General features: G+C 46.1%; 1 pseudogene across 1 annotated transcript; it reads left to right on the top strand.

The window, feature by feature from the left end:
* The first annotated feature begins 2,903 nt into the window (after positions 1–2,903).
* LOC108304213 lies at positions 2,904–4,404 on the top strand (annotated as a pseudogene). The gene has a single exon (XR_001825166.2). The product of XR_001825166.2 is annotated as an alcohol dehydrogenase class-3-like (transcript).
* The last annotated feature ends 9,046 nt before the right edge of the window (positions 4,405–13,450 follow it).

Genomic DNA, 13,450 nt, shown 5'->3' with positions numbered 1-13,450 from the left:
AAAAATTAGCTGGGCGTGGTGGCTTGTGCCTGTATTCTTAGCTTCTCTGGAGGCTAAGGTAAGAGGATCGCTGGAGCCCAGGAGGCTGAGGCTACAGTGAACTATGATGGTCCATTGTAGTCCAGCCTGGGCAACAGAGCAAGACTCCCATCTCAAAACAAAAGCAATGAAAAACAAATAACAACCGTCACCCAGTCTGCCGTACTCTGTTATGGTATTCCTATCAGACCAATACGGCGAAACTAGGTCTGTCTGCCAGAAAAGCCCATTCCGTGACTAAACAGAATATATTGCACTGTATTTTTATTTATTATTTATTTATTTGAGATGGAGTCTCACTCTGTCGCCCAGGCTGGAGTGCAGTGGCACGATCTTGGCTCACTGCAACCTCTGCCTTCGGGGTTCAAGCAATTTTCCTGCCTCAGCCTCCGGAGTAGCTGGGACTACTCCGCCACCACGCCCAGCTAATTTTTGTAAATTTAGTAAAGATAATGTGTCACCTTATTGGTCAGGCTGATCTCAAACTCCTGACCTCGTGATCCGCCTGCCTCAGCTTCCCAAAGTGCTGGAATTACAGATGTGAGCCACCGTGTCCAACCTACTGCCCCTTATTTAGGCTGTATCTTTGTACAATTCTTCCACTTCCCGGAGCCCTCTACCTTCTCAGAGGCTTAGGCCTGGAGATCCATTTTCTTTCTCTCGATTCTGTGAGACCCGCTTGCTTCCAATTCAGCTCCCCGTCTGCCTGGTCTCAGGGGCCCTATCATTGGGGATGAACATGCTGATTTATTATTTTTGTCTTCAGTCATTTTGCACTTCTACATGTTCTTCTGGATCTTTTCTGGTAATGTTCAAAGACAGTGCAGAGAATCAGCTCCTCTAGCTGGTTCTTCTGCCTCCTGTGAGATGCAGTGATAAGTGAAACAATTTGGGGAACTGGCTTGAAGCTCGGCCAGAAACTCTTGCAGAAATTTGCAGAGAGAGAGTCTGTGCATAGCAATGCTTGTAGACTTTACATACCCCTTGCAAGGGGGGTGGATAAACACACAGCTGCACACTGTTTAAATTCATGAGCCTGTCCCCTGAGCTCTAACCAGCACTGGGGAAAGATTTCTCAAAGACAATATTTCTTATCAGCAGCCTGCAGTTAGGAAACAAAACTTGCACCAGTTTTTGTTACTTTATTTTAGTGTTTAAGGAAGTATACAGTTAGATTGTTGCTAAGGTTAATGAGGTCATATATGTTTATCATCGTGCAAGAGATCAACTCAATATCAAAACAAATTTAAGAGATCACATTTCTCAAAACAAATGTCATGGCTGGGTGTGGTGGCTCACGCCTGTAATCCCAGCACTTTTGGAGACCAAGGTGGGCGGATCATGAGGTCAAGAGATTGAGACCATCCTGGCCAACATGGTGAAAACCTGTCTCCACTAAAAATACAAAAATTAGCTGGATGTGGCGGTGCATGCCTGCAATCCCAGCTACTTGGGAGGCTGAGGCAGGAGAATAGCTTGAACCCAAGGAGGTGGAGGCTATAGTGAGCTGAGACTGGGCCACTGCACTCCAGCCTGGGTGACGAAGCAAGACTCCATCTCAAAAACAATATCACACACACATACACACACATATATACAATTTCTATCATCCCCTTAAATCCCCTCAGACCCTCTTGTAATTCATCCCTCCCTCCACCCCTGGCCCTAGGTAACCAGTGACTTGCTTTCTCTATCCCTAACCATATGTGGTTTGTATTTTCTAGAATTTCAAACACATAGGCTTAGAGTGGTTCATTTTATGTGTCAACTTGTCTAGACTGTGGGAAAATATTTTCTAGCTAAGATTAATGTTTATAGTCGGTTGACTTTCAGTAAATTAGATGACTCTCTGTAATGTGAGTGGGCCACTTCTAATCAGTTGAGTTTCTTAGGAGCAAAGACAGGATTCCCAAAGAAGAAGGAATTCTGCCTCCAGACCTTAACACAGAGAGAAATTTTGCCTGTGAATTGCAACAAAAGCAAAAATTGACCAATGAGCTCTAACTAAAGAGCTTCTACACAGCAAAAGAAACTGTCATCAGAGTGAACAGGCAACAGCTGGGCCTGGTGACTCACACCTGTAATCCCAGCACTTTGGGAGGCTGGGGCGAGTAGATCACAAGGTCAGTAGTTCCAGACCAGCCTGGCCAACATGGTGAAACCCTGTCTCTGGTAAAAATACAAAAATTAGCCAGGCGTGGTGGCATGCACCTGTAGTCCCAGCTATTGGGAAGGCTGAGGCAGGAGAATTGCTTGAGTCCAGGAGGTGGAGGTTGCAGTGAGCTGAGATTGTGCCACTGCACTCCAGCCTGGGCGACAGAGCAAGACTCCATCTCAAAAACAAGAAAACAAAAATAAAAAGAGTAAACAGCCAACCTACAGAGTGGGAGAAAATCTTTGCAATTTATCCATCTGACAAAGGTCGAATACCCAGAATCTGCAAGTAACTCAAATTTGCAAGAAAAAACAAACAACCCGACTGAAAAGTGGGCAAAAGACATGGACAGACACGTCTCAAAAGAAGACATTCAGGCAGTCAACAAACATATGAAAACAAGCTCAACATCAATGATCAATGGAGAAATGCAAATCAAAGCCACAATGAGATACCATCTCATGCTGAGTCAGAATGACATTATTAAAATGTCAAGAAACAACAGACGCTGACGAGGTTGCAGAGAAATAGGAACGCTTTTACACTGTGGGTGCAGAAGTAAATTAGTTCAACCATTGTAGAAGATGGTGTGGCAATTCCTCAAAGATCTAGAACCAGAAATACCATTTGACCCAGCAATCCCATTACTGCGTATATAACCAAAGGAATATAAATCAGGCGGTTACAAAGAGACATGCATGCGTATGTTCATTGCAGCATCATTGACAATAGCAAGGACATGGAATCCGCCCAAATGCCTGTCAATGACAGACTGGATTAAGAAAACATGGTACAGACGCTGACCAAAACCTGTGGTCATGGCAAACCAGGTTATCAAGTTCAAGGCTACAGTTGCCTGGGAGGCTGGAAAGCCTCTCTCCATAGAGGAGATAGAGGTGGAAAGAGGAGATAGAGGAGATAGAGCCCCAAAGGCTCATGAAGTTCAAATCAAGATCATTGCCACTGCAGTTTGCCACACTGACGCCTATACTCTGAGCGGAGGTGATTCTGAGGGTTGTTTTCCAGTGATCTTGGGACATGAAGGTGCTGGAATTATGGAAAGTGTTGGCAGGAGAGTTCCTAAGCTGAAGGCAGGTGACACTGTCATCCCACTTTACATCCCACAGTGTGGACAATGAAATTTTGTCTAAATCCTAAAACTAACCTTTGCCAGAAGGTAAGAGTCACTCAAGGGAAAGGATTCGTGCCAGATGGTACCGGCGGATTTACTTGCAAAGGAAAGACGATTTTACATTACATGGGAACCGGCACATCTTCTGAATACACAGTTGTGGCTGATATCTCTGCTGCTAAAATAGATCCTTTAGCACCTTTGGATAAAGTGTGCCTTCTAGGTTGTGGCATTTCAACTGGTTATGGTGCTGCTGTGCACACTGCCAAGGTGGAGCCTGGCTCTGCTTGTGCTGTCTTTGGCCTGGGAGGAGTTGGATTGGCAGTTATAGTGGGCTGCAAGGTGGCTGGTGCATCCCAGATCATTGGTGTGGACATCAGTAAAGATAAATGAACAAGGGCCAAAGAGTTTGGAGCCACTGAATATACTAACCCTCAGGATTTTAGTAGGCCTATCCAGGAAGTGCTCACTGAGATGACTGATGGAGAAGTGGACTATTCCTTTGGATGTATTGGTAATATGAAGGCCATGAGAGCAGCACTTGAGGCATGTCACAAGGGCTGAGGCGTCAGCGTGGTGATTTGGAGTAGCTGCTTCAGGTGGAGAAATTGCCAATTGTCCATTACAGCTGGTAACAGGTGGCACATGGAACGGCACTGCCTTTGGAGGATGGAAGAGTGCAGAAAATGCCCCAAAGTTGGTGTCTGAATATATGTCCAAAAAGATAAAAGTTGACGACTTTGTGACTCACAATCTGTCTTTTGATGAAATTAACAAAGCCTTTGAACTGATGCATTCTGGAAAGAGCATTCGAACTGTTGTAAAGATTTAATTCAAAAGAGAAAAATAACATCCATCCTGTGGTGACACGATGGGAGCAGCCTAACAGGCAGGGAGAAGCGCCTCCAAGCTCACAGCATCATAGACCTTCAGCAGCTACTCCACACAATCGTGTGATATGTGTAATTCCTGAATCTCTGTAATCAAGGACAGGGTTAATTCAGTCAGGAACCTGTTTTCCAGACACTCCCCCACATAAACAATTGCTAGCTCATTAAGGAATATTTTAACATGAAAATGTGGTACATATATACCATGGAATACTATGCAGCCATAAAAAGGAATGAGATCGTGTCCTTTTCAGGGACATGGATAAAGCTGGAAGCCATCATCCTCAGCAAAATGAGGCAAGAACAGAAAACCAAACACTGTGTGTTCTCACTTACAGTTGGGAGCTGAACAATGAGAACGCATGGGCACAGGGAAGGGAACAACACACACTGGCTGCAGGGGGTGGGCTGGGAGAGGGAGAGTGTTAGGAAAAATAGCTAATGCGTGCTGGGCTTACTACCTAGGTGGTGGGTTGATATATGCAGCAAACCACGATGGCACATGCCTACCTGTGTAACAAACCTGCACATCCTGCACATGTACCCCAGAACTAAAAACAAAAAATTTAGAAATTATAAAAAAAGAAACAAGGCTGGGTGCAGTGGCTCATGCCTATAATCCCAGCACTTTGGGAGACCGAGGCTGGGGGATCACCTGATGTCAGGAGTTCAAAACCAACCTGGCCAACATGGCGAAACCCTGTCTCTACTAAAAATACAAAAATTAGCCGGGCCTGGTGGCATATGCCTGTAATTGCAGCTACTTGGGAGACTGAGGCAGGAGAATCGCTTGAACCTGGGAGGCAGAGGTTGCAGTGAGCTGAGATCGTGCCACTGCATTCCAGTCTGGGTGACAAAGTGAGACTCCGTCTCAATAACTAAATAAATCAATAAAAGAAATTTTAAAAAAGAAAGAAATTCTACCTGCATTTAAGCTTTTGGGCTCAAGATTGCAGCATCACCTCTTACCTGAATCTCCAGCCTGTCAGATTGCCCTAGGGATTATAGGCTTGTAACCCCTGCAATCCTGTGAACCAATTCCTTAAAATCTCTCTCTCTCTTTCTCCCTCTCCCTGACTCTCTGTCTGCCTCTCTCTGTCCTTCCTCTTAGTGTTGTTTCTCTGGGGAACTTGAATAATACAGGATCGTTTTAGTTTATTCCACCTTTGTGTCTGGCTTCTTTTCTTTCTTTTTTCAAAAATGTGCATGAATGTATGGGGTACAAGGGCAGTTGTGGTACATGAATGTATTGCTTAGTGGTGAAGTCTGGGCTCACAGTGTAGCCATCACGCAAGTCATGTACATTGTACCTACAAAGTAACTCTCATCCCTCACTACCCTTCTACCCTTCAAGTCTCCAGTGTCTGTTATTCCACACTCTACATCCATGTGCACACATTATTTAGCTCCTATTTATTATTTATTTTGAGACGGAGTTTCACTCTTGTCCCAGGCTGGAGTGCAATGGTGCTATCTCGGCTCACTACAACACCTGCCTCCCGGGTTCAAGCAAGTCTCCTGCCTCAGTCTCCCTATAACTGGGATTACAGGTGCCTGCCACCACGCCTAACTAATTTTTTGTGTTTTTAGTAGAGACACGGTTTTACCATGTTGGTCAGGCTGGTCTCAAACTCCTGACCTGAAGTGATCCACCTGCCTCAGCCTCCTGAAGTGCTGGGATTACAGGCTTGAGCCGCCATGCGCAGCTGACCTGCTTTCGTTCTGGGAAGAAACCTCAGGTGCTGAATCTCTAATGAGTGTCCCTGGTAGACAACATTTCACACCTGTTGACGCAGGCAGAGCAAGAGCAAGTGGAATTAATTACTTAATGAATTAAATCATGACTCCGCTGGGAGGGGACCCAGGGTGCTTGCCTGGTCTCTTGTGGACTTCAACTCGCATATTTTTTCCCTCCTTTTTTTTTTTTTTTTGATGGAGTTTCACTTTTGTCGCTTAGGCTGGAGTGCAGTGGAATGATCTCAGCTCACTGCACCCTCTGCCTCCCAGGTTCAAACGATTCTCTTGCCTCAGCTTCCTGATTAGCTGGGATTACAGGCTCCCACCACCACGCCCAGCTAATTTTTGTATTTTTAGTAGAGACGTGGTTTCACCATGTTGGCCAGGCTGGTCTCAAACTCCTGACCTCAAGCGATCTGCCCGCCTCAGCCTTCCAAAGTGCTGGGATTATAGGGGTGAGCCACCACATGCAGCTCCCTCGTCTGACTTTTTGCTCTGTATCCTTTCACGGTAATAATTCATGGCCATTAGCATGACTATATGCTGAGTCTTCTTAGAGAATCATTAAGCTTGGGGAGGGGGGTCTTGGGGACTCCTGATAAACCACCCCTACCTTTAAAGAAAGAGCCTTAGGGGCCGTATATAAATCATGAAGTCTTTGAAGGACGATGAAGTCTTTGCATCTACCTCCCTCTTAGAAAGCCTGGTTCTTTCCTCCAGCAAAAGGGCAGCTGCTGTTCATTTCTCACCCACTCAAGAATCGTGGTCTTTCTGGGGCAGCGAGGAAGGGATGCAAAGGTCAGCAGATTCATCCATTTCTCTTCCTCTCTTTTTCTTCATTTGTTTCTTTATTTTCTAGGATACAACAGCCAATGAAATTCTTTCCCTGCCCTGAGAAAATGCCCAAACTTTTGAGGGAAACAGACATTTAAGCAAGCATAGATAATACTGACTATGGTGATGGGGGGGAGGATGGAGGAGGAGCCTCACAGGAAGTCAAGGAAGCCTTCCTGGAGGAGGTGATATCTATGCAGACATGTTGCATAGGATTTCAGGTGAATGTGCATTTCAGACTTGGCATCAAGAGAGAACTGAATGTGGTGACTCATGCCTGCAGTCCCAGCACTTTGGGAGGCAGAGGCAGGAGGATTACTTAAGCCCAGGAGTTTGAGACCAGCCTGGGCAATAAAGCAAGAGCTCATATCTACAAAAAAAAAAAAAAAAAAAATTATCAGGGCGTGATGATGTACGCCTGTGGTCTCAGCTACTTAGGAGCCTGAGGTGAGAGGATCGCTTGAGCTCAGGCAGTTGAGGCTGCAGTGAGCTGTGATTGCACTATTGCACTCCAACCTGGGCAACAGAGCAAGACCCTGTCTCAAAAAAATTTAAAAAAGGAGAGTTTGAAGTGTGAGGTTTCCTGTGCACAGGTGTTTTTGACGGAGAAGATCAGGCAGAGAGCAGGGGAAAGAACTAAGCAAGAAAGAGGTCTCAGCTGGAGTCCAGCCTTAGCCGCATCCCACGGGGGCCCTGGAGTGTGATTGGCTTCGCCAGGTTGATCTCATCCCAAGGGCACGGGCTGGCCTTCTGCACCTCTGTGACCATCCGTGATGGCTGTGGGCTGGGTCTGAGGGTTTGCACAGTTGCTCAGGTAAGGAGAAGGGGGAAGCTGGGAGCTATGAGCTATTGTAGGCAGCACTCACAGCAGCCGGGGGAGTGGGTGCACCAGCCTGTGAAGGGTCAGTAGGCAGGCAGTCGACGGCATCCACAACAGGGGCTTCAAGTATTTTATAATCCCTCGGGGACTTTTTATTTTTATTTTTTTGAGACAGAGTTTTGCTCTTGTCACCCAGGCTGGAGTGCAGTGGCATGATCTGAGGTCACTGCAACCTCTGCCTCCCAGGTTCAAGCAATTCTCCTGCCTCAGCCTTCTGAGTAGCTGGGATTACAGGCACCTGCCACCACCATGCCCCGCTAATTTTTTGTATTTTTTAGTAGAGATGGGGTTTTGTCATGTGGGACAGGCTGGTCTCGAATGCCTGACCTCAGGTGATTCACCTGCCTCAGCCTCCCAAAGTGCTGGGATTACAGGCATAAGCCACCGTGCCCAGCCTGTTTTTGTTTTGATTTTAGTTTTTTGTTTTGAGACAGGGTCTCACTCTGTTGCCCAGGATGGAGTGTAGTGGTTTCATCATGGCTCACTGTGACCTTGACTTCCTGGGCTCAAACAATCCTCCCCAGTAGCTGGGATGACAGGCATGCACCACCACCCTGGCTAATTAAAATTTTCTTTTGTAGAGATAAGGTTTTGCCATGTTGCTCAAGCTGCCCTTAAACTCCTGGGCTCAAGGGATCCTCCCACCTCAGACTCCTGAGTAGCTGGGACCACGGGCGTGCACCAGCCACTATGCCCAGCTAATTAAAACATTTTTTTTTTTTTTTCTGTAGAGACAGGGTTTCACTATGTTGCCCAGGCTGACCTTGAACTCCTGGGCTCAAGCAATCCTCCTGCCTGGATCTCCCAAAGTGCTGGGATTACAGGCATGAGCCTCTGTGCCTAGCTGATCATTAGGGTTTTGGGGGGAGTGGAGATCCATAAAACAAGACAGGGAGACGGGAGTAAGACTAGATAGAGCCTTGAGTGCCATATTAATAAGTCTGAACTTTATTCTGAGGGCCATAGGGAGCTATGGAAGCATACAGAGTCTAAGCAGGGCAGGGTCAAGTTAGGTAGGGATTCCCCAGCTTCCCTACCCCTTCCTGGAACTCTGTGTGGCAGTAAGTGATTTTCTGTAGCCACTCCTCCGCTGACTTCTTTAATCTTGAGAGTCCCTTGCATTCCCCTCTGCTGAGGAAGTCATAGGTGTTAGACTTTTGCAAGTTGCTTGGCCAGAATTGTTGATTTCCTCTTCTGCACCCTTCCCCTTCTTGTCCTCACACCCCTGCCTTCAGGGCCACTGCAGGGCAGACCTCATAGCCTCTGTCACCTCTGTGGGTTTGAAGGGTGCCTGGAGTCTTGGGTCCTCAGTTTCCCACCAGGACCCAAGATCCTAATCTCTAAAACCCATGGATGGATGAGTTCCCTTCTATGACAAAAGGGACTTTTGCAGATGGAATTCAGTTAAGGACTCCCCCCCCCTTTTTTTTTTGGAGACAGTCTCACTGTTGCCCAGGCCGGAGTGCAGTGGCATGATCTCGGCTCACTGCAACTTTCACTCAATGTCATTACAAAAGTTCTTAAGAGAAGAAGGCAGGAGGGTCAGAGAGAGATGGAGAGGTAGAGATATACAGAGTGAGAGAGAGAGAGAGAGAGAATGAGAGAGAGAGGGAACAAGAGCAATAAGGAGAGAGAACCAGACAGAGAGAATGGACCAGGTGCGGTGGCTCACACCTGTAATCCCAGCACTTTGGGAGGCCGAGGCAGGTGGATCACCTGGGGTCAGGAGATTGAGAACAGCCTGGCCAATATGATGAGACCCCGTCTCTACTAAAAATACAAAAGTTAGCCAGGCGTAGTGGTGCATACCTGTGATCCCAGCTACTTGGGAGGCTGAGGCAGGAGAATCACTTGAACCCAAGAGGCGGAGGTTGCAGTGAGCTGAGATTGCACCACTGCACTCCAGCCTGGGTGACAGACTGTGTCTCAAATAAATAAACAAATAAATATAAGAAAAAAGAATGAAAGAGCAAGAGGGAGAGAAAATGAGAGAATGGGCAGGAGAGAGAACTAGAAGAGAGACAGAGAAAAAGAGAGAGAGAGAGAGAAAGAACAAGAAGGAGGGAAGAGGGGAGACCCAGCGAGAGCAAGACCGAGAGATTTAGAGTGTGCAGGCGACATGTGACTCTGCTAGCTGCTGGCTTTGCATAGGAGGGAAGGGACCATGAGCCAGGGCATGCGGGCTGCCTCCAGAAGCCAGAAAGGACAAGCAATGGATTCTGCCCTGGAGCTCTGGAAGGAACGCAGCCCTGCTGACATCTTGGTTTTAGTCCCACAAGACTGGGGAGGACTCTGACCTCCAGACCAGTCATATATTAAATCTGTGTTTTCCCCAAGCCACTGGCCATTTATTGTAGCACCCGTAAGCCTCATCCCATCTTCAACCCCAGGAGGCATCTGCACCTGATTGCAAAACCTTCCAACTCTTTAGCCCAGCCTCCAAATTTCAACTCCTTCTGTCTATCTTCCCTCCTCCTATCTCCCCCCACCTGTGAGTCCCCCTGTCCAATACCCACCTACAAAACACAAGCGTAAAATTCCAACCTGAGCCGGTGGCTCCCTTTCTGAACGCCCTTTTATTGCCCTGAGGATAAAGCCTAAACTCTTTCACCCACACTATAAGGTTCTGCCTGATATGAACTTTGCTGGCTTTTGCAATTCAATTTTGGTGGTATCAGGATTTTTTTCTATGAGTAACTGTGACCATTTAGCATGATGGAATATTAATAATGCCAATAATAACTAATCGTACTTAAGCACTTAATCTGTGCCAGGCGGGGTTTTACTGTATTACCTTAACCCTCAAACCTATGAGGTTAGACACATTATTACTCTCATTTTATTAATGGTGAAAACTGCTTCTTAGGTGTATTGGTTATCTCTTGCTGTATATCAAATTACTCCAAAACGTAGCAGCTTATAATAGAGAACTTTTAGTTTCTTAAAGTTTCTGAGGGTCAGGAGTCTGGGGGTGGCTTAGCTGCATAGTTCTGGCTCAAGCTCTTGCATGAGGTTGTAGTCAAGCCATTGGCCAGGGCTGAATCATCTGAAAGTTCAACTGGGGTAGGAAGATTTGCTTCCAAGGTAGCCCACTCACATGGCTGTTGGTGGGAGGCTCAGCTCCTCCACAGCGCTGCTTGAGTGTCCTTACAGCATGGCGACTGGCTTCTCCCCAGTGCATGATCCTGGAAAGAGAGAGAAAGGAGGAAGCCACAATAACATGTATGACCTAGTTACAAATTGTCACATGCTCCATTTTCTGATCAGCTGAAGCAAGTCACACTGGGCATAGTGTCTCATGCCTGTAATCTCAGCACTTTGGGAGGCTAAGGCAGGAGGACCACTTGGGCCCAGGAGTTCAAGACCAGCCTGGGCAACATAGCAAGATGCTATCTCTGCAAACAAACAAACAAAAAATTAGCTGGATGTGGTGGCACATGCCTGTAGTCCCAGCTACTTGGGAGGCTGATGTAGGAGGATCGCTTGAGCCCAGGACTTGGAGGCTACAGTGAGCTATGATCACGCCACTGTGCTCCAGCCTAGGCAACAGAGCAAGATCCTGTCTTTAAAAAAAAAAAAAGAGAAGCAAGTCACTAAGTCCATGTTCAAGGAGAGAGGGATTAGTCTCTACCACTTGAAGAGTATTAAAAATTTTGTGGACATATGTTAAAATCACCGTATTAGTCTACGTGCCTCTAGAGCCTACACTCCTGGATACATTGAACAAGGATTATAGGAGAAAGTGCAAGCCTCTGACAGTCGTTTCTAGTAGCTAACATTACCTGAAAGGAAATTATTGGGAGAGGAGGAGAGCAAGGACCAGTATTTCCAGGCGATGGGAAAGGAGAGCTCCATCTGTGGTCTCTGCAGAGCAAACACTTCTCCAGGGAAACCCTTTTCTTTCCTTCTCTCTTTCCTTCCTTCCTTCCTTCCTTCTTTCTTTCTCTTTCCTTTCTTTCTTTCCTCCTTCCTTTCTTCCTTTCTTTCTCTTTCTTTCCTTCCTTCCTTCTTTCTCTTTCTTTCTTTCTTTCTCTTTCTTTCTTTCTTGCTTTCTTTTCTTTCTCTCTCTCTCTCTCTTTCTCTCTCTCTCTCTCTTTTTTTTTTTTGGAGATAGAGTCTGTCTCTGTGGCTCATGCTGGAGTGCATTGGCACAATCTCGGCTCATTGCAACTTCTGCGTCCTGGGTTCAAGTGATCTTCCTGCCTCACCCTTCAGAGTAGCTGGGATTACAGGCGCCCACTACCACGCCCTGCTAATTTTTGTATTTTTAGTAGAGACAGGGTTTCACCATGTTCGTCAGGCTGGTCTTGAACTCCTGACCTCAGGTGATCTCCCCACCTTGGCCTCCCAAAGTGCTGGCATTATAGGGATGAGCCACTGCGCCAGGGGAAACCATTTTCTTTACAATCTATGTGAGTCCCCAGGTGGATATTTGGGTATCTGAGACCTATGAGATACTTGTCCTGTGAGACCTCATAGGATGTTGAGAGTAGGGTCTCAGCATCCTGTGATCAGAAGAATATGGGGAAGATGTGGGTGGGGAGACGTTGGTCAAAGGATACAAAATTTCAATTGAACAGGAGAAAAATATTCAAGAGATCTGTAGTTAGTAACAATGAACAATGTAGCATACATATCCTTGAAAATTGCTAAGAGGGTTGATGTAACTATTCTTCCCACAAAAAATGATAATTGCATGCAGAGGAATAGATAGGTTTATTGCCTCAATTTAGCCACTCCACTGTCTACACATATCTCAAAACATCATGGTGTACCCCATAAATATCTACAATTTAATTTGTCAATTCAAAAAAGAATTTTTTTTTTTTTTAAATGGAGCCTTGCTCTGTCACCCAAGCTAGAGTGCAATGGGTCAGCCTAGGCTCACTGCAACATCCACCTCCTGGGTTCAAACAATTCTCCTGTGTGAGTCTCCTGAATAGCTGGGATTACAGGCACCCACCCCAATACCCAGCTAATTTTTGTATTTTTAGTAGAGATGGGGTTTCACCATGTTGGGTCAGGATGATCTCAATCTCCTGACCTCGTGATCCACCCACCTTGGCCTACCAAAGTGCTGGGATTACAGATGTGAGCCACCATTCCCAGCCCACAATTGTCTATTTTGGGAAATTGAATTTATCAAATAAATCTTCAGCCAATAACTGTTTGAGCACGATGTTAACATCACACGTAGGAAAGTTATGTTTTCTAGGATCTGACATTTTCAGCAATCAAGAATTACTATATGTTGTAAAATATACCGTAGTGTATATTAAAAACACCATATTTGTAAAATATAGTAATCTGGAAAGATCCGTACTAAAAACAGAATGCTGTAAGTAGAATGATGTCTTCTTTTGTTTTCGAAGTCGATATATTAGAGCAATGCAAAAATAATAATAAAGGCGAGATATTTCATGGCAACATTGTCTTGGGGTAAATGCTGCAGCCACAAGCGTCACCAGCTGGTATTCTTGGGGCCAACGGGGAAAGAATGAAGGCACGAAGAGAAAGCCATTGATGAATCTGGCTGGACACGATGGCTCATGCTTGTAATCCCAACGCTTTGGGAGGCCAAGGCAGGAGGATCACCTGAGGTTGGGAGTTCCAGACCAGCCTGGCCAACATGGTGAAACCCTGTCTCCACTAAAAATACAAAAATTCGCTAGGGCATGGTATGCACACCTGTAATCCCAGCTACTACTTGGGAGACAGAAGTTGCAGTGAGCCGAGATTGTGCCACTGCACTCCAGCCTGGGCAATAGAGTGAGGCTACATCT

The sequence above is a fragment of the Cebus imitator genome, unplaced genomic scaffold, assembly GCF_001604975.1.
Source record: "Cebus imitator isolate Cc_AM_T3 unplaced genomic scaffold, Cebus_imitator-1.0 Scaffold53, whole genome shotgun sequence".
Lineage (NCBI taxonomy): Eukaryota > Metazoa > Chordata > Mammalia > Primates > Cebidae > Cebus > Cebus imitator.
Note: the sequence above shows the minus strand (reverse complement) of the source record. Positions and strands in the feature narration are given on the sequence as shown.